Source organism: Psammomys obesus, unplaced genomic scaffold (genome assembly GCF_907164565.1).
Source record: "Psammomys obesus unplaced genomic scaffold, mPsaObe1.curated_primary_1811, whole genome shotgun sequence".
NCBI lineage: Eukaryota > Metazoa > Chordata > Mammalia > Rodentia > Muridae > Psammomys > Psammomys obesus.
In genome coordinates, this window is record NW_026593947.1 from 2,919,964 (window position 1) to 2,943,016 (window position 23,053).

The 23,053-nt window shown below is 52.1% G+C and overlaps 1 long non-coding RNA gene across 1 annotated transcript; it reads left to right on the forward strand.

Moving 5' to 3' along the window:
- The first annotated feature begins 241 nt into the window (after positions 1-241).
- LOC129684387 (uncharacterized) lies at positions 242-10,116 on the forward strand. The gene is made up of 3 exons (XR_008721320.1): positions 242-4,510; positions 4,623-4,874; positions 6,836-10,116. It is a non-coding gene; the product is annotated as an uncharacterized LOC129684387 (long non-coding RNA).
- Positions 10,117-23,053: the final 12,937 nt, after the last annotated feature.

Consider the following 23,053-nt stretch of genomic DNA (forward strand, 5'->3'; position numbering starts at 1 on the left):
GATAAATAGACAGACAGACAGACACACAGATAGAGAGATGATAGATGGATGGATAGAGAGATGATAGATAGATGATAGATAGATAGATAGATAGATAGATAGATAGATAGATAGATACATAGATAGATAGATGATAGATAGATGGATAGATGGATGGATGGACAGATAGATAGATAGATAGATAGATGATAGATAGATGGATGGATGGATAGATAGATAGATAGATAGATAGATAGATAGATAGATAGATGACAGATAGATAGATCTATTAATTTATGTATCTTCCTGGGAAGGATCTCTAGTCTGTAATTCCTAAGGTTCTTGCTATTTTGTGCCGCGGCTTCGGTGTCCTCTGGCCTCTGAGAACGGTTGTCTACAGTGGATGGGCTCAAGCAGAGGAAAAAAACACTGAGGCAGTGTAAAGAGTCAAAGTTAATTGTAGGGCAAGGCCACTGGGAAGATGGAAAGGAGCTGAAAGGAAAATGAAGGAGGAACCAGGAGAACAGCTTGGAACCCGACCTTTCACAAGGTCGGTGAGGCCACATACGGCAGAAGGGGAGGGGTGAGCTCAAGGCAGCCTCCTCAGGAGCATGCCTCTCCCTCTTCCTCATCCCTGGGGTCCTGGCCCCTGAGGATGCTGTGCTTTTAATCCCAGAAGGTGGCTGCCTCACTCAAGTGTGTGTGTGGCGGGCACTGACCTTGCACAGTACTAAAAGGATATAGTTTCCCAAGTTAAGGCCAACAAGCCATTCAAGCCCTCTTAGGAGAGCTTATTTACCTTCCGCACACTGCCATGGGTGCGTGCTGCGTCTGTGCATCTGTGTGTGTGTGTGCGCGTGTGTGTGCATTGTGTGTGCCTGTGGTGGATGTGTGTAGTGTATTGCGCTTTTCCTGTGTATGTGTATGTATGTGTGAGGTTTCTGTGTGGGATGTGTGTATGTGTGGTGTGTGTGTCTGTTTTAGTCTATGTGTGGTGTGTCTGTGTATCCATGTGTGTATGTGTGTGTGTGATGTGTGCTTAGCCTGTCTGTGTGGTGTGTCTGTGTACCGTGTGTATGTGTGATGTGTGTGTGGTTTATATGTCTGTGTGTGTGTGGTCTTTGTGTGTCTAGGTTTTAGTCTATGTGTGGTGTGTCTGTGTATCTGTGTGTATGTGTATGTGTGTGTGTGTGTGTTTAGCATGTCTATGTGACGTGTGTTTGTGTATCCATGTGTATGTGTGTGATGTGTGTTTAGCATGTCTGTGTGACATGTGTGTATGTGTTTTTGTATGTGTGTGCCAGTGTACATGCATATATGTACACAGACACATGGACGCCAGAGTTCATGTAGGCATCTCCCATGATTGCTCCATGCCATACACATCCGGACAGACTCACCACTTGACCTTGGGCTGCCTGTTGGCCTGTCTAGGCGGCTGACCTGCCTGGGGGTCCTGCTCCACTATCTCCCTGGGTGATGTCACATGCTTTAAGGGGGGGTGTGTGTGGCAAAGCATCTTACCAGGGAGCCATGTCCCTAACTCACCAGCCGAGGCTTTACAGCCTTGGTCCTGTGTGCTGGAACCAGCAGGCAGGATCAGGGTGTGTGTGCCTTCCCTGAGCACACCATATCTGTCAGTGGAGTCAACCTCACAGAACCTGGGGTCCAGAAACCAGCGGGCCCCAAGACAGGCTGAGGACAGGCTGAGGACAGGCAGAGGACAGGCAGAGGACAGGCTGAGGACAGGCAGAGGACAGGCTGAGGACAGGCTGAGGACAGGCTGAGGACAGGCTGAGGACAGGCAGGGGACAGGCTGAGGACAGGCAGGGGACAGGCTGAGGACAGGCTGAGGACAGGCTGAGGACAGGCTGAGGACAGGCAGGGGACAGGCTGAGGACAGGCTGAGGACAGGCTGAGGACAGGCAGGGGACAGGCTGAGGACAGGCTGAGGACAGGCAGGGGACAGGCTGGAAGCAAGATGGCAAAGAAACAACTCTTAGGCGTCTCCCTCCTGCCTTGATGGTGTGTGGGATAACTGAGGGAACTGTGAAACCGGGACACAGCTAGCCAGGGAGACCCAGGAGGCTGTAGCCAGGGACGGCCGCTGTCCACCATGGTGGGGCCAGCTCCGGGGGTCTCCCTGCATGGGTGCCTGCCCATTGCTCCCGGAGGCAGTGGGGACTACAGGGAACTGGGCTCGGCATGAACTTGCACTTCGGAGTGTTAATGTGCTTTAGGAATTGTGTGAACGCTTGTTCCAGGAGTCAGTCTGCAGAGGTTTCCTGTGAGCCTGTGAGTCACCCAGAACTTGATTTCCGCCTCATAAACAGTTGCCTCAGCGCCCTAATCCCAGCTTTCCTCGCAAAGGCTCGTGGTAATGGTGCAAAGGGAAGAACAGGGAAACGTAGGGTGGCTGGGGGTCCCGATGCAGCAGGGCATCTCCTGTCGGCTGTTCCCCAACAGCGTAGGGTTTGCCCGAGCGCGGCAGCCCCGTCGGGCCGACGTGAGGAAGCGGAAGCTGCATCCGGCTAGGCTCTTTGAGCAGGACCTGTCTGCTCTACCAAGACGTGATGAATTAGACACAGCTAGCAAGGTAGGAGCTAAGAAACTGAACAAAACCTGCACCCTTCTCCTCAAGAGGAAGAGGAGGCAGGAAGTGCAGGGACTGAAGATTGGCTGGGAGCTAACAGCACTGATTACTCTTCCGGAGGAACTGGACTCCTACCAATCACCTGATTGTAAGACTCAAGGCCCAGTGTCTTCTGGTCCCCTGAGCACCTGCACACGCATGGCATGTGTGTGCACAGACGCACGTAACAGTCTAAAGACGTCAAAAAAAGACTGAAAACCAAAAAGGTGAAAGACCTGTAGAATCTTTGTTTCTCTTTTTGAATTTTGCAGCTCTGGGGCTGGAACCGTGGCGTCACCAACGGTAGGCTTGCTTTGCCTGAGTCAAGTCCCCGCTCTGTGGTATCTTGATTTGTTGTTTTTGTTTTGTCGGTCGGGGGTTTTGATTTGTTTGTTTGCGACAATGTCTCACATAGCCCGGGCTGGCCCTAATCTTGCCTGCCAGGAGCCAAAGCTATCTACGGAAGCCAAAGTCAAAGCTATCTAGTGGAGACAAAGGTAGTTACTGAAGCCAAAGCCAAGTAGAGAGCAAAGGTCATTTAGTGGAGACCTAAAGCTATTTAGTGAAAGAGTTATCTAAGACCCTAAATCATGGGTGACAGATTATGAGGACATCCGTCTGTTAGAGCATCCGTAAGATATCTTAAGAGAACATCCTTACGGTATCTTGCAGGTGCAATATTTAACCCATGAAGGCATCTTCCTATCTCCTGCAGCAGTAGATTAACCTTCCCCCTTTCCTGCCTTCTCCCTATATAAGTGAGATAAAAATTTCTAATAAACGGAAGCCTTGATCAGATGAACAGACTTGGCTTCATTCCCGCATCTCTTGTTCCTCCCCTCCCCCATTCCTTCCAATCTCCTCCTTAGGAACCCTGTTGAAGCCCCGAGGGCCAGGGGCACTTGCCCTAGCTCCTTAAAATGGTTTTGAACTTTCGATGCCCCTGGGTCTCATCCCAAGCACTGGGCTTACACTGTGTCGGTGTATGTGGGGCTGCGGGAGGGAACCCAGCGTCTCCAGCACGCAGAGCAAGGCCTGGTCCTCTCATTCTGCGCACTGGCTGCAGTCCTGGCAGGAAGCAGAGCGCTGACCTTTCGCCCTGCCCCTCAGAATGTCTGTAGGACTGACACAGCATTGACCAAGCAAGAAGTAGCTGAGGACATCAGGTGGGTGCGCCTGGACTCTCAGGAGACTTTGTTTGCCAGCTACCCAGGCTGGTGATTCCCATCAGCGCTCCTGAAGATGTTTGGGGCTTTGGTGGGTCTACCTACGTGGCTGGAGGCAGCTGGAGTTCTGAATAAAGAGATTGTTTTCCTCCATTAGGGACAGTGTGAGAGTCAGAATGGAATCCACCAAGAAAATCTGCCTTGTTTCCAAATATTTGTTACATCATTAGCGGGTTTTGTAAAGTCTTGTTTAACTAGACATGGAAAACAATCTCTTCTGCCTGGTGTTGTGAGATTAAACACAAGAAAAGAAAACATAGCGATACAACTCAAAAGTGGGGAGAGATGGTGGACGTCTCTGTCATCGGGCCTAGGAGACTGGCAGTTCCTCGCCACACGCCAACCTGCACCACCGCTTAGACTCGATGTCCCTTCTCCAGACCCATGATCAAAAAAATGCACTGTGATGGAAGACCAGCAAAGCACCTGGGCCCTGCCTCTGGCTTTGGAGCTTTACCTAAGCTTGTCACTCAGAGAAACTGAGGTTGACAAATCCACGTAAATGCCGATCAGAGAAAAGGCGAGAATGAAAATGTGGCTCAGTAGAAGGGGCGAGAGTCTTAAAGCAGAGGAGACAGCAAGTCAGTGTAGCGATGTCCACTGTGGAATGGCCTCACCTTGTGGAGTGGGGCCTGCGTGACTGTGTGCTGAGAGATGGAGCTTAGGGTCAGAGGTCAGCAATCTAGTTCTTTACTAACTATGGCTATTATTACATGGGCAGTGAGTTCCCACCTTGTTCACGTAAAGGATACGTTGGGAGGTTGTCTTGTGCCCTCTGTTTTCAGATGCCGATTTCAGTGCCCTGAGATCTGCTCTCCGCCCTGCCATGGGCATGAATGTTGAACCATCTTCTGTATCCATGTGATGTAAGGAATGCTCCACAGTTATCCCAGATTGGCTAATAATGTTGCTGACAGCCTGGGCTGGCCAAAAGAGATGTAGGCAGAATGGAAGTTCCCCAGCTTGGGGGTGTCTGAGGATGGACCACAAGGAGAAGAGAAGGAGGAGGATGGAGAGGAGCCAGGAAGTCACCATGGGTAAGCAGAAGCAGAAGCACGTGGCCAAGCACGCCTTGCTCTGAGGACTGGCCCGACAGAGCAGAAACAGCTCAGATGGAACATGTGGAAGTATTTGGGGTTTGGAGTGGGAATCAAACAAGACAGCTTAGGGGGCTGATATCTGTCCAGCTCTAGCGCTTTAAGACCTGTTATGAATCTAGTAAGTTTCTGCTGGCGTATGAAAAGCTTCTGCTGTAATAATCTCCTGTGTTAATTAATATATACAGAATGATTCCCTCCTTTTACAGGAGGTTTACTGTGGAGGAGCAGGGTTCTTAGGTGTGTCTCAATCAGTTCATCTGGGCATTGTTCTGCTCTAAAGAAAAATGAGTCACAAGGTAGGAAGACGGACGAATCTGGAGGTATGATACTAGGCCACATGACCCAAACTCAGAAAGGATGTAAGGAAGCGCTCTTCCTCATCCGTGGATGCTGGTCAAAAGCTTTGCACATGTGTTTGTGAAGAGGCTTAAGTGCGGCGGGGTCACAGGTCTGGGCAGGAGAGTGGAGGGTGATATTAGGAGCTGCAGGAGGACAGAGCCACCCTGCTCCGTCCCTCCATGAAGACCTGTGTTCCCCTCGCTCCCATCCTAAGGCGCTGCTTTTGCTTCTGCCTTATAGCTGCACAGGAAAGTTTACCAGTTTCCCTCCATCATACGTTGTCTGTTTAATCTGAGGTTAATGTTTTGTCTCTTCTCTTGTTTAATGATTTTCTCTCATGTGTGCACACCTGTTCGTGCATACCCCACTCTGTGTGTGTGCACGTGTGTGTGTGTGTGTGTGTGTGTGTGTGTGTGTGTGTGTGTGTGTCTGTGTGTGCTGAGGCCAGGGGCAACATCAAGTGCTTTCCTCAGTCTCTACTGTACTTCTTTTACAAATTTTGCAGGCGTTTTGTCGATTTTAAAAAGATTTGTTGGGCAGTGGTGGTGTACCCTCTAACCACAGCACTTGGGAGGCAGAAGCAGGTGGATCTCTGAGTTTAAGGCCAGCCTGGTCTCCAGGCAGCCAGGGCCACACAGGGAAACCCTGTCTTGAAAAAAAACAAACAACAAACAAAACGACAACAAAAGAAACCCAGAAACTATTTGTTTGCACTTTAATTGTGTGTTTGGGCCAGGAGTGTGCATGTGAGTGTGGGTGCATCCAGAGGTCAGCAGGGGTGGGCCGGCCTGCAGCTGGAGGTACAGGGAGTTGCGAGCGGCCCGGCGCGGTGCTGGGGACCACACCAGGTCCTCCCAACGGCAGCGTGCACTTCTAACTGTCACGCCTCTGCCTTCTTTTCAGTCATGTAGATAGGTACTTCGCCTATATGTTTGCACTGCTTGTGTGCCTGGTGCCCAAGGGGCCAGAAAGAAGTTACTGGGTGCCCCGGAGCCTGAGTTACAGGTGGGTGTGAGTGGCTGTGTGAGTCCTGACAAGCCCGCGTCTGTGGGAACAGGCAGTGCTTATAGCCGCTGGGCCGTCCTTCAGCCCCGGCTCTCTCTTTTTGAGACAGGGTCTCTCCCTGAACCTGGAGTTCCCGATTCGGCTGGACAGGCCGACCGGTGAGCCCCAGGCTCCTCTTGTCCCTGAGTCCCCAGCTGAGGCCAGCTTTTCAGAGAGGTTCTGAGGTTACACTTTGCCACACAAGCACTTTACCAACTGACTTGTCCTTCTGGCCCATTTTAAAAATGGCTTCCTTCCAAATATCTGGGCGTCCTGCACATTCGTTTATACCTCGGTAAGAATGCGCTGGTTAATGAGTATCACATGGGTAGCTGGAGTGGGCTTAGGCAGGCAGCTCTTTAATTACCTTCCCCACCACAGGAGGCCCCTCCCCTGCCTCTGTACGGGCTGCCGTGGGCCGTGGGGTTTCTCTGCCACTGATCTCATCACCCCAGGCCTCTCTGAACACATGCTGGGCTGAGGCTTCCTTAATTCTTGTCACTTTCTGTCTTCAGAAACTGCCTCCTCGTCGTTCAGGGCACCTCAGTGCTCACTCTTCCCACGCTGACATGAGTTTAGTTGTTTAGAAGATGTTTTTTTCCTGCTGCTGAGGATCCGTGGCACCGTGAGGAGCTGGGCGCTGGAGTTTGGCCACTTCCACTGGTCTCTTCATTCCTCCTCTCCCCCCTTTCTGTTTCAATTACTTCCCACCACCAAATTTTATGACTGACTAAGTCCTGACTGTTCAAAGTGGAAAGCTTCGGTGATTTAGCTGTTTGGGTGCAAACGGGGGTAGAGCTGTGTTATTCGTCCTCTGGTCTTTAACCACGTGCTGGATTTAACCGTGTGCCTGGATGCCAGCGCTCTGGGTGGGAATGGAGAACTTGCTCCTCTGGCCACATCAAGTGGAGTTTCTGCTCTGAATCCAATTACTTCTGATGTTATTTTTAGTTTTTTGAAGCTCTCCACCACTGATTTTTGGTGGAATTGGAAGCCACACGGCAAAGCCTGTCACAAAAAATACATGCTTGGATAATTGCTGCTGGGCCCTGGGGGCTAACGAGGGAGCTACCAGCTGGGGAAGTTTTTCTACAAAATACCCCAGGCAGGAAGAGGCTCCGGCAGAGCTGCGCCACAGATTCTTTCCCTGTAGACAAACTTTCACCAGGAGTTGGACTCCGACGATTAGTGCTTTTTTTCCCGAGCAGCCTCATTGTTGGGTAAAAGACATGCCTGGTGCATTTGTCTAAGCATTGTATGATGATTTTATACACATACACACCGTCACACTAACTCTGTCCGCCCGGCTGGGTGGAGAGACACCTAGGAGTTTCATCAGCCAGGCCTCTGGCTGCACCCACAGGGTGTTTCCAGACACGAGGTCATGACGGCTGGCTGACGGAACCTAAATTCCCTGGGAGGGTCAGGCTATGAGGTGCCCGTTAGACTGGGCCTCTTCTAGCTTCTCCTTGCTATGGCTGCTCTCTGCTCTATCTGCCATCCTGGGAGCTGCTCTGTTCCCTCACGCCCTCCCTGCCCTGCAGACTGACACTTCTGAAACCATGAGCAAAGCAAATCTTCATTCTTATGTAGCTTCTGTTAAATAACTGGTGACAGAGATAAAAGTATGACATATACATGCAAACACACACGCACTCATACATGCAAACTCACACATGCACTTACACACATGTACACACAAGCACACATATGTACTAAAAATGTGTATATTCACACAGACATATTCTTTTCCAAACCAAAAACAAATTGTCTCTTGATGGTGTAACCATGAACAGAAAAAGTCATTCCACACAGTGCAAATCTCTACTTGAGTCTCAACTTAGAAATGTGAGCCAGCGAGCTGTGCAGCCAGCCTAACGCGCGTGACTAACATATCACTGGCAGGGCTCCGCCTGTGGCTCCTTCTCAGGAAGGCTGGAGGAAGGCTGGACAGGCAGAGTCAAGGCCAGCAAGTGCCTGGCTTGGGGATAAGCTTCTGGCTTCCTGCTTCCAGCTTCCAGCTTCCTGCCTCCTGCCTCCTGCTCCCAGCTTCCAGTCTCCTCAAAGCAGCCTGGCTTCTAGAACCAAAGCCACACCGACAAACTCGAAGGGTTTACTGCTCTGTGCAGCCCTGCTGTGACAGCCCCCGGCTTCGGTTTTGTGTCTGCCAGATCAACCTTCCATCTTCAAGGCCTTCTCAGGATTTTCCCACTGTGGGACACCAACTTTGTGGGAGCCCCTGCCCTTCAAGAAAGGAGTCCCTAAGCCAAGAAAGCAAACAGGGCAAGAACCTGCCCGGCTCCCAGCTTCCCAGCGGTGTTCATGGGAAGTGTCCTGACTGCTGTCCCGGGCAGGAAGACCAGCTCGCCTACCCAGAGAAAGAGCGAACGCCTCACACAGCCCTGCCCAACTGTCTCAGCCACGCAGCACAGACACACAGCAACTGAGCCTGCTTCCTCAAGTGGCACTCATCCCCTTCCCTTGTAAACCTTTAGAAGAGCTGCTTTGACCGCATGGCTGCCAAGTCTTACTTCAGACCCTCAGAATAGTGCTTGCTATGGTCTGGGCAGGCCCTTTGCCTGAAGGATTCGGCTCAGTGTCTCTCTCTCAAAGTCCCTCTCCTCGCCTTTCCTAACACCTGATAAATGTTAATCTCTCCTTAGTTAATTCGTAAGCACTTCATTCTCTCCCAGTGTCCCCTTTGTTAGTGAGAATCAAGCCCTTCAATTTATTCTAGTCATCAGTTCTCTCTGTCCTGCCCTCACCGTCACCCTCTCCTCCCTCACCCTCTCCTCCCTCACCTTCTCTCACCAGACCTCACATGGCCCAGCCTGGCTTTGAACTTGTAGCCCTCCTTCTTCATCCCCCAGGTGCTGGTATTACAGGCCTGTGACATCATGCCTGGTTTTTATTTTTGGTATACCCATCATGTGCCAGGCAACTTCTATCCTGTGGAAATAATGAAGAATAAGGCAAAAATGATGCAAAGCAAGTGAAATAAAGCCTCCTTTGAAGGTTGGAGTCTAGTGGAAAGATTGGCATTGTTCCACAGTTATAAAGTCAACAAGACAGTTAGTTACAACTAGTACCTGGTGTTTGGGGGAGACCAGAGAATGTCCTCAGTGTGGTACAGCCTGAGATGAATCAAGAGAAGGGAACGGGAAGGCGGTCACAAGGCCAAGGAGGAGCTCCTGTGACAGGGACGGAAGCACAAGACCTACGCGTGATGAGCCGCCTGAGCTCGTGACGCCAGGGCGAGCCCCAGCTCAGTCTAGCCGGTGTGTACCGTTTCCCACATGAGCTCTCACACCCCGTTTAACCCAAAGAATGTGCCCGGGATAAAGGAGCCAGCAGAGTGTGTGTGCGAGTGGAAGGAGCGTGTGATGGAACCCCAGCAAGGCAGAAGAGGACCCCCATTGCCACAGCACCGTGGGGGGGGGGCTGGCAATGACCCTGTCACCTTGAGCGCCTGAGCACACTGATCGGCACCCACAGGCTGGTGGTCACCAGGTCTCACTGTGCTCTGTGCACACTTATGCAACCGCCCAACCAAAATCCCTGTTTCTGTCTTCCACGACCCTGTCCTCCAGGCTTCCCCACCTCAGCCAACGCCTGCTTCTCCGTCCAGATGCTCAGGCCGAGGCCCTGTGCTCGGCTCCCTTCTGCTCAGCCCGCCAGTGCTTACCTGCTGCTGCCCGGGGCTGTCCCTGGAGCCCGCTGACCCGAGAGGCCGGGGCGGACACACATCATACCCTCCTCTGCTATGCCACCTCTTACCCGGCTGCAGACAGGCCTGGCCTGGCTGAGGGCCCCCCTGAGCCTCAGGTCACTGTTCCACACAGTTCTTGGCAAGGTTCAGACCCCCATGGGCTCTGGGGCTGAAGCACCAGCATCCTGCTGGCCGCCAGCCAACCCCCGTTCCTGGCCACTTGGGCCTCTCCATATGGCAGCCGCCTTGATGAAAGTGAGCAAGGGGAGAGCAAGCAGAGAGGCATCTGGCAAGCCAGAAGTCGGGTCTTATGTAAGGCAAACGTGGGGGTGCCATTCCTCCACGGGTTGTTAAGAGCAAGTCACAAGGTCTGCCACATCCAGAGGAGACTTTACAAGGGCATGAGTACTGACGGGGTAGGCAGGGGCTACTCAAACCCCATCGCCAGTTCACTCCTAACTTTTGAGTCCTTCCTCCCAATTATCGCTTGTGTCTCCCGTGTACCCTCATGGCCACATGCCTGGGCTGTCACTGTCCCCTGGCTCCTTCCTCCACAGCATCTAGTCCACACAGTCTGAAGATCCCTTCCTCTCCTGTGCCTTGAAAGCCTCTGGAAAGCGCCCACTGAGATGTGACTCTGCCTCTCACCTCATCGCAGTCATCACCTGCTGGCAGGCTCAGACTTCCGGCCCTTCCTGTGCTCAGACTCCCCAGGTAGGTCTGCACCTCCTGTCTGCTCTGTCCCAGGCCTGCACAGAGCTGGCTGGCTGCCTGGCTCAGCTCTGTAACATGTCTTGGAGAGCCGGCCCTGCCCCCGAGGACAGGCACCAGGTCTGACCTACCCGTTAGCCACCTGGCCGTTTTTATCAGGCCTTCTTAAAACCCCATCATTCCACCCTTGTCCTCTTTATGAATGAACTGCCTTTCCCCATAGAGCTTATGTTCTGTCAGAGAGAAGCCTTCTCAGCTGTTGTTTTTCTCTCTAGATCTAGAGCAGACATGACGTATGACAGGCCCATGTTAATGTATGTGCCTGCTGCCTGCACGTATGTCTGTTACCCTGTGCCTACCTGTTGCCTGTGAAGGTCAGAAGAGCTGATCAAATCCCCTGCAACTGCAGCTGTGGAAGGTGGTGAGCTGCCTGTGGGTGCCGAGAACCGAACCCAGGTCCTCTGTGAGAACAGCACTCAAATGCTCTTAAGCAGTGAGCCACTTCTCCAGCCCCCCCCCCCAAACAGTACAGACTCTAAACTTCTGTTTCAATTAACTGTATCATGATGCTCACAAACATGATTTTCCTTCCCCCAGAATGGGGAACAGTGTTGTATCTGAATGAGAATATCCCACACAGGCTTCTATATTTGAACGCTTAGTCACTAGGGACTGGAGCTGCCTGAAGAGATTAGAAGGATAAGGAGGTATGGCTTTCTTGGAGGAAGCGTGTTACTTGGGGCTAGCTCTGAGGTTTCCAACGCCCATGCCAGACCACGCCAGTCTCTCTTCTGGCTTGCCAATCAGGATGGAAAGGTCTCAGCTGCTGCTCCAGGGCTATCCGTGTATCCTGGTGCTTCCTGCCACGATGGTAACAGACTTGGAAGGTGTAGGCGAGCCCCCACATACAGGTTCCTTCTGTAAGAGTTGCCCCGGCCTTGTCTCTTCGCAGCAGCAGAACAGTGACTAGGCCAGCAGTGAGCAAGTGCGGTGTGCAGGGCCCAGACTGTGACCTTCACATCCGCCTCTTCTTAAAAGGCTCTTTGGAAACCTGGTGTGCTGAGACAGACCTTTAATCCCCATATTAGGACATAGAGACAGGAAGAGCTCAACTTGAAGACCAACCTGGGCTTGGAAAGGACGCTGTCTCAAAATGAGCCCAAAACTAACAAAAGGTGCTTTGGAGAAGCAATTGTTTCACAGTTGGCTCAGGAAGTCGATAGGATGAGATGGAAAACTGCAAATAAGAGAAGTCTCCTAAAGATAAGGGCCAGGAGACAGATGGCTCGGGAGGCTGAGTGCCCAACACACAAGCATCCCGGCACCCATACGAAACCCTGGGCATGACAGAGTGAGTCTGCAAGGAAATGGACCCAGGAGGATCCCAGCTATTGGTCTACTGAGCTCTGGGTTCAGTGAGAGATGATGTTTCAAAAATAAAGTGGAGAGTGATTGAAATGCCATCCAAAGCCAACCTCTGACATGTGCTCACACGTGTACGTGGGCACACGAGCACACACACACACACACACACACACACACACTGGGGGCCTGAGGGAAATGGAGAGAGGGGGCAAACACAAGATCTGATTGAGGTGGGATTTTCGAAGCTAGTGGGTGTGCTGAGTGTGGCTTGGGTGTGGGCTGTGTGACTTTACCTGACAGGAGCTAATGTCCGTTTCCCCAGACAGACCATCAACTACAGACAAAGGAGGCAGCCCCACCCCGGCCTACCTTGGGGACCAGTGGGTGTACTGGAGTTGCTGACAGAAGAGTGGGTGACTCCTCCACTGTGTCCCTGAGAGGCCACCCCAGGACAGAGGTCACTAAAGGCTGCACCCCCAAGCTCACTGCACGGCTACAGGATGCTCTGCTAGACCCTGCCCTCTGCAGCTGCTAGTTACTGCCATTATCTCGGGGCGGGGGGCGAGTGTGTCAAGTGACTCTCGGGACTTCCCAGGTCTTGTAAGTCATATGCCTCCTTCTTCCCACCATGAGGGAATGTTTCAGCCTCAACAATATGGCTATACAACAGTGTGAAATGTCCCCACAGGCTCCTGTCTAAACGCCTGGTCCTCAGTTGATGCTGCTGCTGTTTGGGGAAGTTGTGGAACTTTAGCAAGTGAAGCCACAGAGCACAGAGGGCTTTGAGCATTAACACCCTAGTTCTGACCTGAGCTCTCTGCTTCCTGTTCCACTGAGATGTGAGGAGTCCCAGCCACCCACTCCCACTGTCGGCCTAGGACCCCGACACGAGCATAGCCACAGCCAGCTTGGTCTTCATGTGGGTTCCCTAGTAAGGGGAACGGGGGCTAACAAGGATGTGTGCATACTTTTTCGTCAGTTTCACCTGGTGGGGCTGTTTCGCTAGGCCACAGGGGGAGAAAATGCTCAGTCCTGATGTGACCTGATGTGCTGATATGGGTTGGGGGAAGGGTAATGGGGAAGAGGGAGGAATCCAGATGTAAAGTGAATAAATAAATTAATTAAATAAATGAATAAATATGAGAAAAACAAATAAACAAACAAAAAAAAATGTCAAGTGAATGAAACACCGTCATGGAATAATGACCCCTTGTTTCCGTGTAAATGTCCAGGGAGAACTAATATGTTTCCTTTCAAAGCAGGAAACACCGATCCACCGGGTATCTCCTGTTAAAACCACTTTATTTTATTCTGCAACGAGTTGATGTGAATCCAGTCAGTCTGACAGGTGTGTGTCCCAGGAAAAAGGAGCTGAGAAAACATGTTTTCCATCATTTAGCTCCACGGGCACTTCTTGGGACACACACCTGTCAGACTGACTGGATTCCCGGTGTGCGGGAAACATTATATCCTCTTACACTAAAATTCTCAGAGAATCCCTGAGCAGGAGGAAGAAAGAGAACAGCTGAGGTTTATGGCATCCAGGGGTAGAGGTAAGGAAAGAAGATTTGCTTTGACTCCCAGTTTGAGGACACAGTGGGGCTGGAGAGATGGCTCAGTGGTTAAGAGCACTGGCTGATCTAGAAGACCCAGGTTCTATTCCAAGCACCCACATGGTGGCTCACAACTGCCTGTAACACCCATTCCAGTTCATCCAATGCCCTCTTCTGGCCTACAAGGGCACTATTTGTACATGGGGTACAGACATGCATGCAGACAAGACACCCATGCACATGAGGACAGGACAAACAGGAGCATGAGGCAGCCGCCATGCTTCCTGGGTTGTTGCTCAGGAAGCGGGGAGAGACGAGCCCTGGGCCCTGCTTGCTCTCCCTTCTGCTCAGGCCCAGGAATCCAGCTGTGGGATGGCCTACATGCAGTGTGGACCTTCCCACCCCAGTAAACCTCGCTGGAAACCTAGACACACTGAGAGGCACGTCTCCTGGTGGGCTAAAAAGCCAGTGACACTGACAACGAACAGCCTTCACATCCTCTGACGGGCCTGCAGATGACCCCGCCTCCTGCATTTTCTGTTTTCACAGGAAGTAGGGCTTTTCTTGTTTGGGTGTCTCACAGATGTGTGTGCGCCCTTGCTTGTTCTCTGTTTCTGAAGGAAACCACTCACCTGACACCCCACTTTCTCTGAGGGGCTCGAGGGGCCTCAAATGCAGCAGCAGGAATGTCTAACTGATCAGTCAGACAGCTTGCTGACTTTGGTTCCTACTATCTTCAGTGAAGAAGAAGATGGATCTGAGCCCTGGGGGATGGATTCTGAGTTTCTCTCCCCTGGCACAACAGGTGGAGTTCAGGGCACAGGTGGGCAGGTGATGTACAGTTTACAGTGTCACCAAAACTGGTGCGCGACAGTCTATGACCACGTCCACATGCTGAGTGTGGAGCTTCGTGGTCGAGCCAAGGCTGGAGGGTAAGAGCATCTGAGCTCCGCCTGTTCTCTTGGGGCCAAGAGGTGAGGAAGTCAGCTTGGAGACCCGCTCAGGCTCTGGGGAGGGAAAGGAACAGAGCACAGTTATAGGCAGAGCCTCGGTTACCCAGGGACTGCCTGAGCCTCTGCAAAACCCAGCAAGGCATCTGGCCTCTGTGGCCGGAAGCAGGGCAGGTGCCCTGAGAGCCCAGAGCTTTGTTCAAAGGAGCAGGCATGGGGTGGGGGAGGGGAGGAGGACCGATGTCAGCTTGGTCCTCCAGGGTAGTCAGGGAAACCATGAGCAAACGCCTCACAAGAGCTTCTCTGGGTGATGTGTGGGACAGACACAGTGTCACTATGACTTCGATAATAAACCAACCTCCCTGACGCCCTCTCTCACCAGCCTCTGCCCTGCCAGTACCGGCTCTCCGGCAACCTGGGGTTATTTTGAACTAGATACAGGCAGCGCTAGTTGGAAGATACCAACCCTGTACCGATGGCTCAGCCTCACTGTGAGCACATTGTGGGAAAGGGTGTGTTGCCATCCTCCTGCCAGCAATTTTGATCAAGATTGATTGGGATACTGAGGCAGGTGTGGCCAGTAGACCAATACAGGATGATCCCAACAGTAGCAAAGGATGGGAGCCATGGTTGAGATTTATTCAAGCCCTTGGCTGTTTATGATTGACTCATTGATTAGGCTAGAGGAAGGCTTCGTTTGGAGCCGAAGTTCAAGGACCACAGTAAACCTGGAAAAGTTCTGTTAAGAACTGGACAGAGAGCCAGGTGATGGCACAAGCCTTTAATCCCAGCACTTGGGAGGCAGAGGCCAGGGGATCTCTGAGTTCAAGCATAGACAGGTCTACAGAGTGAGTGGAGGACAGCCAGGGCTACACAGAGAAACCCTGTGTTACAAAACAAACAGAACAAAACAACTCCAGGGGACAGCTACCACGCTCCAACCGAAGGCAGACTACGGAAAAGCCAAGTTCATATCAAGTACTGAGCGTTCGAGGAAGTGGGGAGCTGCTAGTGCAAGGAACACGCTGCCGCTCCCTGAGGCCAGGGCCGCCACCAAGGACGGAGCAGAAGTTCATGCCTCAGGGCCAGGCTATTGGTGAGTTAGTTGTTATGGTGTCAGTTACATGGCTTAAAGCAGACGTGTCCCTGTCTAAATGTGTGATTCAGAGATTCAAGCCAGGTAAAGCTGCTCCGGTGAGCAGTTTCATGGCTCCCGGCTACCTGCAGGTTAGTGTCTGTCTCTGCCAGTCTGTAACGTGCTGAGAGTCCATCTATGCCTTGGGAGACAAAGGAACATCAAGAACTGCCAGCCCAAGCAGGGATGGGATCCACAGAGCGCAAGGGAGGAAATATGTGATGTATTTACGTCCTGAGGTTCCGGTATACAGAATGTGTAATGATAACGCAACAGAAAGAGAAAATTCAATAAAAAACGGAATGCAAGTCAACAGCTTCTATTCAAAACGTAGCTAAGTGAAGTATCCCGGGCTGGCTGAGGCCATTACAATCACAGAGTAAAAGAGTCTTCCATGATTCAGAGGTGGTCATATCTTCGTCTCGCAAGATAAAGTACAGCAATTCGGATTGCTCTAAAGCATGGCATTGCCCCAGCCTTTATTACCCATAATGCTTCTCTTTTGTTTATTCCTGTTTGCTCTTCTGTCATGACACACAGAACAGAAGCCAAACAAACACCGACACCATGGTCTTTAACCTTCATGATATTGAGCTATATAATACAATGTGAGACAGCCTCAGGCATTTTGTTACAGCAACAGAAGAGAGCCTAAGATATAATCAGAAACATCACTGAGAAGGGAGCACAAAGGTTGTGTGGGGTGGGGCCATGCTGCTTTGGTGGGCTTCCCAGAGGAAGTAACAGTCACTGGAGGGCAGAAGGCTGAAGATGGAACCCAGCACTGGCCAGCGGGGAGTGTCAGGAAGACATCAACGCTCACAGAACCCTAGAGAGAAAGACCTAAGAGCAGGTGGGAACCGGGTCACACAGGGCCGTGAGACATATCAGAAGTTCACACTTAGCCCAGGGATGTCTGCAAAGACGTTTGTGCCAGCAGTGTGTCCATCCTAACGGGATCCCAAGACTCGTTCCAGAGACAAGGAGAATGGAAGAGAAGAACATGAGATGTGCGGAAGAAGAACGGAAGAAGAACCCCAGATTTGCCTTCATGACACACATCCGGGGTTTCCGGATGAGGAAGCGAGGTTCCTCCGTGGTTACCTGACAGTGACACTCATCGGCCAACCGATTCCCGAAATAGACCCCGTTTTCAACCTTTTCACTCCGCAATCCTAAATGTAAGACAGGTAAGAGGAAGTAGACATTTGAGGGAAGGCTTTTTCACAAACGGTGGGAAAAAATAGATAGAGAGAGAGAAAGATAGGGCTAGGGAAATGGCTCAGTTGGTAAAGAGTTAACCTTGTAAGCATGAGGACCTGAGTTCAACCCTCAAAACCCACTTTAAAAAAGAGAGGGAAGAAGGAAGGAAGGAAGGAAGGAAGGAAGGGAGGAAGGGAGGGAGGGAGGGAGGGGGGAAGTCTGAGGATGACCTCTAACCTGTGTGTGCACACATGTGCGAGTGCACCAATGTGAGCATGTATGCGCACGCGCACGCGCGCGCGCGCACACACACACACACACACACGTGCGCACACACACACACACCTTTTAGACCAGGGCACAGAAACCAGTGGTTCTTGCTGTCTTCCTCAGTCTCCACTGAGACAACCTAGTGCAGGCTCAGCCTTGGTGCAGCCCTCAGCTCCCGAAGCCCAGCAAGCCAGCAGGGAGCCCCATGCAGGAGGGAGCCAGCGATGGTGGCCAGGCCCCATGACCCGATAGAGCCCGCCGCCTCCCACTGGTGGTGGAGGGTGTTGGCCCAGCAGGCAGTCTGGAAGTCACTTTAGTTTCCTCTTGAACTGACTTGTAGAGTCAGCGGCCCTGAAAATGATCCGCAGGAGCCACAGTTTCAGTTTCCGAAGAGTGGACGAGCATGTGGGCAGGGAACTAGTGTGGGAGTCTGGCTCCCAGTGCCTGAGAGGCCGTCAGCTCTTCCTGACCATGTGGATGTCGCAGGCAGACTGTCCAGATCACGCTGGAGCTGGTGGCTCCACACACGATAAGGAACGATAAGGAACTGGAGCCCAGTGGGGCAGGGTGGTGACAACAGAGGCCTGGCTAACCCCTAAGCCTGTGGGGGAGGGCAGGAACTGAGGACGCCTGAGGTCCTCGGACTGCACAGACGGAAGCAGACATCTTGCCGTGTGCCAGCAGTGCCACCTGCCCGGGCTTATGTCAGGGCCAGCGGTCCAGCCTGGGTGTGCCCCGCTCCTTCCCAGTCCCTCTCCCACCTCCTACATCCCTCCCTCCCCTCCCCAAGACAAAGGCAACAGGCAGCTCCCTGCCAACCATCAGCCTTCCTTGCTCTGTGAAGTCTCTTTCTTCTCTTTAGGAAAACAAGTTTCTGGGTCTGAAATGCTTCCAATCCAAAGCCGTCACCTGGAGAAGAACACCTTTCCCTGTGAAGGACGGGGCACAAGGCAGAACCCCTTCAGTGAGTCAGCACGCTCCCACCGGGGAGCCCGAGAGAGTGGGCAGATGAGAGCGCGTGACTTTACGGAAGTTCTGTACTGAAATGACATGCCAGGTCCAGGAGGGCTGAGTGGCCCGGCCTGGCTCTCTCCGCTCCTCTACACGGCTGCCAGTTCCACAGACATCATAGACCTGGCCGGGCCGGGTCACTGTCAACCTCCCTCCTCTGCTCGTCCTCAGAGCCGTCTCTGTGGATCCCTCAGGCTCTGGCTTCTCAGATGAGGGGTTCAGCACACACAGGCCTCACTCTACTTTATATGGGCTTCCTGCCCCCAAGAAGCATACTAGGTGGTTGTGCATATGGGCGGGCTTTCCAGGCACTTGAATGTGGAACTGGGAGCTTCCAGGGATGTGCTGAGACTCTTGCTCTGGGCAACCAGACCTGAGACTTGGTACCCAGCGTAGCACATTGGGACCAAGCTCAAGGCTTAGAGTGGGATCAGGTTGATGTTTTCATCCCTTCTGCAAAGCAGGACCAAGCCTTCCCATCCTTTGGAAATGTGGTGAGAAGTCTAGAGTTTAGGAAGCTGAGATAAGAGGTTGTGAGTTCAAAGCCGGCCAGCCTGGGCTGTGTTGCAAGGCCCCGTCTCTAAAACAACACAGAACAAGCAAGGCTAGACTGTAGAGCAGTTTGCAAGGCGGGTTTCCCAGGGTCCGTCAGAAACTGTTTTCATCCTGGGCACCCATGTGGCAGCACCTTCCAGCACCATGAACCTGGCTCAGGAGAATCGTGATTCAAAGCCAGGGTCACCTTGGCTTAGCCACAGAGTCGGTGGCAAGTCCTAGGCACTCATCTGCTCCATCAGAGCCTTAGCTCCCCCTACCTGCGTGAGCCCCTGTGGGGCAAGACACCAGGCCTGAGAACTCTGCCTCAAGCAGACCGCAGGTGGGAGGAGAAGGACACTGTAAAGTGCAAGAGTGAGGAGCAGATGCCGTCCGTGGGCCGGGAGATGTCAGTCTGAGCCCTACAGAACTGTGAGGAGGCCACCGCAGCGGCCTACCCGACTCCTCGACCTCACTGCATACGGCTTTGCCACACCACCAGAGTGACGCTGAGCTGTCCATTTCCCAGGGGGTTCTTTCCCTGTGTATAAACTGAGTCACGGCGCAATGCTTGTGTGTCCGTGTAACCAAGCATTGGCCTGGTGGCCGGTGAGGCCCAGGAGTCCACCTGCCGTCCCTTCCCCAGCCTGGGAATACAGGCTGGATCACCAGCCTGGCTTCTCACTTTGGTTCTGGGACTCAAAGTCGGGTCTACGTGTGGGCACAGGAAGCAGTTGGTGACTGAACCACTCTCCCAACACCTGAAAACACTTTTTAACAGTCCGCTTGGAAAGGAAAAGCCAGTATGACGGGCTGGAAGGCAGCTCAGTGGCTAAGAGTGTTGCTGAGCTTGCAAAGGGCCCAGGCCTGGACGCCAGTGCCCACACGCACACGTATAGCCTTCTGGGACCACAGTTAATGCCAGCGGATTCAGTGCTCTCTTCTGGTCTCCATGGGAACCAGGCACACACAGGGCACACCCACACAGGGGATAACCGAAACACAGGTTAAAGACAAAACACATGAAAGAAAGTCAGCGTAGAGCAGGTTTTCCCAGGCACCTGCTCTGTGCCATGAACTGTCTTCCCCCATCCAGCCTCATGCCGTGGGGTGGGGGTGAGCAGGGCATGGTGGCTTGCTCACATCCTGGGGGCACACAGGAGTCTCTCTGCCCTCCTTCCAGGGCTGGTATCCTGGCTTTAACAGGCTGGCAAGGCCAGGCCCTCCCACGGCCTTCTCACATTCCCTCAGACTGAAGCTGCTGCTACGCTCTGCTGCTCCCGCAGCCCCAGCCTTCCGTTGCCACCTTGCGGGAAGGGGAAGTGCTCTGCAGCTCTGGGGCTTTTGATGGACAGAGCAGCCTGGCCTCATTTCCATCGCTTGTCCTCAGAGCACCTCTGAGCTCTCCTGCTGCACCCGCCTGCTGGAAGGCTGAGAGTGTGGCCACAGGCACACACCAGAGACTAATGTGATCCCCCGAAGAACAAAGGCTCCGGGTGCCGGCCTTCGGGCCTAATCAAGGCCATCAAGTGTTTACTTACCACAACAACAGCAACACAGGAGTAAAAAAGGCAGCAGGCTTTCAGGGCTCAAGATGTCCTGTGCTGGCTGGAATCTTACCCGACCTGCTGTGTAACCCACGGCCAGGTGCATTGTAGGTAGGAGAAACTCTGCCTGGAACTTGAACAGCCCTGAGGAGCAACACCGAGGGTGTCCTTTATCTGTGTGTGTGGTATGTGTGTGTGTGTGTGTGTGTGCTGCCTTTACAGCAGATTAACCTCGGTTAGAGCTGTCTAGGCACCAGGTACTCTGGTGTGTTTATGTGTGAGGTACACATGTGTCACAGGTATGAGCGGGGGCACACCTTCATATGTATACATGGAAAGGCCATGCATGGCATCGGGTATCCTGCCTTAACACTCTCTTCCTTATTTCCTTGAGACAGGCTCTGTCCCTGAGTCTGGAGCTAGGCTGGTGACCAGCAAGCAGGAGGGTTACAGCTCTGTGGTCATGCCTGGCTTTTTACCTGGGTGCTGTGGATTTGAACTCAGCTCCTCATGTTTATACAGCAAATGTTCTTTCTCACTGAGCTTTCTTTTCAGCTTCCCCTCTTTTTTTTTTTTTTTTTTTTTTTGAGACAGGGTCTCCCCCTGGTTGGAAACTTACCTCGTAAGCTAGGCCAGCTGGCCACCAAACCTCAGATATCCACCTGACTCCACCTTACCAGAGCTGGGATTTTACATCTAAGCCATTATGGTTGGCTTTTTACGGGGTTCTAGGGCTCAAGTGTAGATCCTTGTAGTTTCAGGGTAACATTTCCATGGCTGCTTCCCAGCCCGGCTGCTAGATTGTCTTAGTCAGTGGATAAACCAGCTTCTTCACACCGATAGCTGTTGTGGGACAGAAATGATCCAACCACTAAAATTGCACGTCTGATGGGAACCAGAACCCGAGACAATAAGCCAGCGTCAGCCACCCTTTCACTCTCAGGAAGGACCACTTGAACCTTGCCCCGGGTCCAAGCACAAAGCACAGCACCAAGCACAGCCCTACTCAGCGGCGACTGAGTCCTGTGCTGTTTGCTTTTCTCCTTGCTCTGACAAAATGCTTGACAAATGCAACTTGAAAAGGGAAGGGGTGGCTCTTTGGTTTTGGTTTTTGACTCACAGTTTGAGGACACACGCAGTCCCTCTTGGAGAGGGAAACATGGTGGCAGGAGCCTATGGTGGCCATAGTGTTCACAGTCAGGAAGCAGAGAGACAGCAACACTGGTGCTCAGCTCACTCTCTTCTTAACATTCACTCCACACTACCAGCTCATGAAATAATGCCACCCACATGTAGCAGGAGTCCTCTTACCTCAACCTAGGAACTTCCTCACAGACCTGTCCAGAGATTTGTTCCTTTGACGATCCTAAGCTCCACAAAGCTGGCAGGTAAAATTCACCAGTAGAGCTGATATGTGTGCATATACATTCTCAGAGCTGCTGAGTATAAATTTCCTTCCAGATGAAGCTTTCCATTCTGGAGTTACGTCTCGGGAAACAACTCACAAGTCTCAGGAAGTCCCTGAAACTTATCGGGTTCATAAAAGCATTCCATCCTCAAGGATATACAAGCAGTCAGGAGTGCTTAGGAGAGAGGACCGTCAGAGTGTTCAGAGCACTCCAGGGCTCCAACTTTTGTGAGGCATCACCCAGCCTGGCAGAGGTTTCTGATGATACAGCTGCCTTTGAGTCATCCATGCTCTTGAAGTAACCTTCACCCATATGCCTGTAAGTAACACCAGGAAGCTCATTTGTTCACCAAGTTAGACTTCCACTATCACCCATCAGTGACACTTGAGCACCTTTCCCCCAGAACAGCGTCACAAAACTGGACGTACTTTGTTCATCAGCCAGGCGGGCCTCACTGAAAGGACTTTTCCTGAGGGCTGATTTTAGTCATGGATGTGAGAAGTGAGAGGAGGCACAGGTGGAGGGATATAGAAATGATCTTCAGAGAAACCTCAAGTAACAAGAAAGACAACTGAGGCTTCTGCTGACTCCCCACGTGGCTCCTGAGTAGAGAAGTGACTGTGCCCAGTGGCTTTGCCACCTCCATGTTGTTGGCATCACCATGTCCCTCTCACAGCCCAGCCTCAGCCTCTCGGCAGCTGTGGCTGGAATGGCCGACTCCCCACAGGGGCAGCACCGTGCTGCTTCCTCGACAGTGTTGTTGGTCAGCCCGCATCCCTGCTCTGCTGCCCAGATGTCCAGGCAACTCAAAGCTCCTTCTTCATTCTCTTCTTCCATACTGAATTAGGACCGAATAGATGGAATGTAACCGACCCAACACTCTGCAGATTTACGGGTGAAATCTCATACTTTCTTAGAAACGGTATTGGAAAAAAAAAAAACTAAACTACCCCAAAGAGAGCTATTTTCTAGATGATTCTGACTTATCTGGATCCAGAAAATTGAGAACAACTATAAAAGTGGGATTTTTGAAAGGGCATTTTTTTTAAAAATCATGCCCTTACCTTAAAACTGGATTGTGTTTAGAACGTGCAAATTGGAAGCAGATCAGGCGTTGGCTGCTGCTTGGGGCTCTGGCTCTTTGAAGTAGTGAAAAAGCTCAGACAGGAGCCAATCAATTCGCCTATGCGGAACAGGCTTATCAGTCCTGAGCTATTTTCTGATGATGGAGCCCTGAAGAGGCCCTGCCCGAGGTCTTTTCTTTTAAGGTTAATTTTATTTTTATTTAGTTGTGTGTGCAAGTGTGTGTGGGTACCTGAGGACACCAGAGAAAGGG